Raw genomic sequence first — 5,053 nt, 5'->3', positions numbered from 1 at the left:
GTTACCTTGGGATTACACACCAGGTTCAGACGCATTGATTGGACTAATGTATCAGCAGGCGACCTAAGACTCACCGTTTCAACGGTGTCAGTAGTGCTCAACAGAAAAGAATGCATACAGAAAAATATTGTTTTTGCCCAGAGCCGTAACTAAGCACTTAGCTACCGGGGCATGCAAATATATGGATGGAAAGACTCCATATCGTAGGTACCGGGGCATGCAATTATATATATATATATATATATATATATATATATATATATATATATATATATATATATATATATATATATATATATATATATATATATAATTATTATTATTGTTATTTTTTTTATTTTTTTTATTTTTTTTTTGGATGTTAGGAGTTAGGGTGGTATTTACTCGCGCATAGTTTTGAATGTTATTTCCGAATCTCTCCTTTAACATGTCTGAAGGGGACACTGTATTACTTATACTGGCCATGGCCTTTAACGTCTTAAAACGTGTTAACAGTGAGCAGTTACCTTGGGATTACACACCAGGTTCAGACGCATTGATTGGACTAATGAATCAGCAGGCGACGTAAGACTCACCGTTTCAACGGTGTCAGTAGTGCTCAACAGAAAAAGAATGCATACATATATATATATATATATATATATATATATATATATATATATATAATTGCATGCACCTCCGGTTGAAGCAACCGGAGCTGGATGGAAAGACTCCCTATCGTAGCTATCGGGGCATGCAAGACTCCATATCGTAGCTAAAAGGGCATGCAATTATAAATATATATATACTGGCCATGGGTTTTGGTTTTGCCCGGCGCCGTAACTAAGCATTTAGCTACCGGGGCATGCAAATATATATATGGATGGAAAGACTCCATATCGTAGCTATCGGGGCATGCAATTATATATATATAAAACGTGTTAACAGTGAGCAGTTACCTTGGGATTACACACCAGGTTCAGACGCATTGATTGGACTAATATATCAGCAGGCGACCGAAAACTCGCCGTTTCAACGGTGTCAGTAGTGCTCAACAGAAAAGAATGCATACAGAAAAATATTGTATACTGGCCATGGGTTTTGGTATTGCCCGGAGCCGTAACTAAGCATTTAGCTACCGGGGCATGCAAATATATATATATATATATATATATATATATATATATATATATATATATATATATATATATATATATATATACAGTGCCTTGCGAAAGTATTCGGCCCCCTTGAACTTTGCGACCTTTTGCCACATTTCAGGCTTCAAACATAAATATATGAAACTGTAATTTCTTGTGAAGAATCAACAACAAGTGGGACACAATCATGAAGTGGAACGAAATTTATTGGATATTTCAAACTTTTTTAACAAAGAAAAAACTGAAAAATTGGGCGTGCAAATTTATTCAGCCCCCTTAAGTTAATACTTTGTAGCGCCACCTTTTGCTGCGATTACAGCTGTAAGTCGCTTGGGGTATGTCTCTATCAGTTTTGCACATCGAGAGACTGAAATTTTTGCCCATTCCTCCTTGCAAAACAGCTCGAGCTCAGTGAGGTTGGATGGAGAGCATTTGTGAACAGCAGTTTTCAGTTCTTTCCACAGATTCTCGATTGGATTCAGGTCTGGACTTTGACTTGGCCATTCTAACACCTGGATATGTTTATTTGTGAACCATTCCATTGTAGATTTTGCTTTATGTTTTGGATCATTGTCTTGTTGGAAGACAAATCTCCGTCCCAGTCTCAGGTCTTTTGCAGACTCCATCAGGTTTTCTTCCAGAATGGTCCTGTATTTGGCTCCATCCATCTTCCCATCAATTTTAACCATCTTCCCTGTCCCTGCTGAAGAAAAGCAGGCCCAAACCATGATGCTGCCACCACCATGTTTGACAGTGGGGATGGTGTGTTCAGGGTGATGAGCTGTGTTGCTTTTACGCCAAACATAACGTTTTGCATTGTTGCCAAAAAGTTTGATTTTGGTTTCATCTGACCAGAGCACCTTCTTCCACATGTTTGGTGTGTCTCCCAGATGGCTTGTGGCAAACTGTAAACGACACTTTTTATGGATATCTTTAAGAAATGGCTTTCTTCTTGCCACTCTTCCATAAAGGCCAGATTTGTGCAGTATACGACTGATTGTTGTCCTATGGACAGAGTCTCCCACCTCAGCTGTAGATCTCTGCAGTTCATCCAGAGTGATCATGGGCCTCTTGGCTGCATCTCTGATCAGTCTTCTCCTTGTATGAGCTGAAAGTTTAGAGGGACGGCCAGGTCTTGGTAGATTTGCAGTGGTCTGATACTCCTTCCATTTCAATATTATCGCTTGCACAGTGCTCCTTGGGATGTTTAAAGCTTGGGAAATCTTTTTGTATCCAAATCCGGCTTTAAACTTCTCCACAACAGTATCTCGGACCTGCCTGGTGTGTTCCTTGTTCTTCATGATGCTCTCTGCGCTTTAAACGGACCTCTGAGACTATCACAGTGCAGGTGCATTTATACGGAGACTTGATTACACACAGGTGGATTCTATTTATCATCATTAGTCATTTAGGTCAACATTGGATCATTCAGAGATCCTCACTGAACTTCTGGAGAGAGTTTGCTGCACTGAAAGTAAAGGGGCTGAATAATTTTGCACGCCCAATTTTTCAGTTTTTTATTTGTTAAAAAAGTTTGAAATATCCAATAAATTTCGTTCCACTTCATGATTGTGTCCCACTTGTTGTTGATTCTTCACAAAAAATTATAGTTTCATATCTTTATGTTTGAAGCCTGAAATGTGGCAAAAGGTCGCAAAGTTCAAGGGGGCCGAATACTTTCGCAAGGCACTGTATATATATATATATATATATATATATATATATATATATATATATATATATATATATATATATAAATTGCATGCACCTCCGGTTGAAGCAACCGGAGGTGAAGCAACCGGAGCTGAATGGAAAGACTCCATATCGTAGCTATCGGGGCATGCAATTATATATATATATATATATATATATATATATATATATATATATATATATATATATATATATATAAAACGTGTTAACAGTGAGCAGTTACCTTGGGATTACACACCAGGTTCAGACGCATTGATTGGACTAATGTATCAGCAGGCGACCTAAGACTCGCCGTTTCAACGGTGTCAGTAGTGCTCAACAGAAAAGAATTCATACAGAAAAATATTGTATACTGGCCATGGGTTTTGGTTTTGTCCAGAGCCGTAACTAAGCATTTAGCTACCGGGGTATGCAATATATATATATATATATATATATATATATATATATATATATATATATATATATATATATATATATATATTGCATGCACCTCCGGTTGAAGCAACCGGAGCTGGATTTAAAGACTCCCTATCGTAGCTATCGGGGCATGCAAGACTCCATATCGTAGCTACAACGGCATGCAATTATATATATATATATATATATATATATATATATATATATATATATATATATATATATAGTCTTTTTTTTCTTTTTTCTTTTTTTTTGGGATGTTAGGAGTTAGGGTGGTATTTACTCGCGCATAGTTTTGAATGTTATTTCCGAATCTCTCCTTTAACATGTCTGAAGGGGACACTGTATTACTTATACTGGCCATGGCCTTTAACGTCTTAAAACGTGTTAACAGTGAGCAGTTACCTTGGGATTACACACCAGGTTCAGACGCACTGATTGGACTAATGTATCAGCAGGCGACCTGAGACTCACCGTTTCAACGGTGTCAGGTGTGCTCAACAGAAAATAATGCATAGAGAAAAATATTGTATACTGGCCAAGGGCGTTGGTTTTGCCCGGAGCCGTAACAAAGCTTTTAGCTACCGGGGCATGCAATATATATATATATATATATATATATATATATATATATATATATATATATATATATATATATATATATAAATTTCATGCACCTCCGGAATGAAGCAACCGGAGGTGGATGGAAAGACTCCATATCGTAGCTAGCGGGGCATTCAAGACTCCATATCGTAGAAACCGGGGCATGCAATTATATATATATATATATATATATATATATATATATATATATATATATATATATATATATATTATTGTTATTTTTTTTCTTTTTTTGGGGGGGATGTTAGGAGTTAGGATGGATTTCCATTACACGAGAGTAGATGTTAAAACTTCATGCTGATTTGAACTCGGCTCTCGCCAAGATAAGCACCAACTAAGACGTAGCTTTACAGTAAACTAATGTGATCCATATGCGTCTCCATCCATTTACGTTTCCTTCCATATGATGATGTAGATATCCTTCTGTCTGGTGTTAATGGCTGAAGTGTAATGCTGGCTCCAGGGATCAGCTTATTTTGCCTCCCTGGCGCATCAGCACACACAACGGCTGCGATGCTGGCTCCAGGGATCAACCAAAGTGCGGCCTCCCCAGCACATCAGCATGACAACCGTCTGGATTGAGCTAAGTAGGGTACATCTCTGGGGTTTTCAAGTGGGCACCTTCCATCCTCAGTGTTTCGTCGACTAGCCCACGACACCTCAAGAGGGCTCGACGGTGATTCTGGCGTCCCAGCATCACCCCCCTCCGTCCCCCACTCAACTCAGCCCAGCTTACTTACCTGTCCCCAGCCAGAATCTTTCCGTCTCAACCACAGCCAGTTGCTGCTCCTCTCTGCTGCTTCAGATAAGTTCTTCACTGTGCGACGCAACTCTTGGCCACTGAATCCGACGTCTCTGAGAAACCGGGTTGTAGAATGTGCCACAAATCCTCGACAACCCACTTCCACTGGGTAAACCCGAACTCTCCATCCTCGCTGTTCCGCTTCAGTGGCTAGTTGAGCATACCGCAGTTTCTTCCTCTCATACGCCTCATCTACAGCGTCCTCCCATGGCACTGTTAACTCTACCAGGTGAACAAGGCGTGCTGATCCAGACCACAAGACAATATCTGGTCGAAGGTTAGTGGTGGCAATCTCAGGTGGAAAAATAAGCCGTTGACCAACATCTGCCAGCATATTCCAGTCTCTAGCAGCTTC

This window comes from Acipenser ruthenus, chromosome 1 (genome assembly GCF_902713425.1).
Source record: "Acipenser ruthenus chromosome 1, fAciRut3.2 maternal haplotype, whole genome shotgun sequence".
NCBI lineage: Eukaryota > Metazoa > Chordata > Actinopteri > Acipenseriformes > Acipenseridae > Acipenser > Acipenser ruthenus.
Note: the sequence above shows the minus strand (reverse complement) of the source record.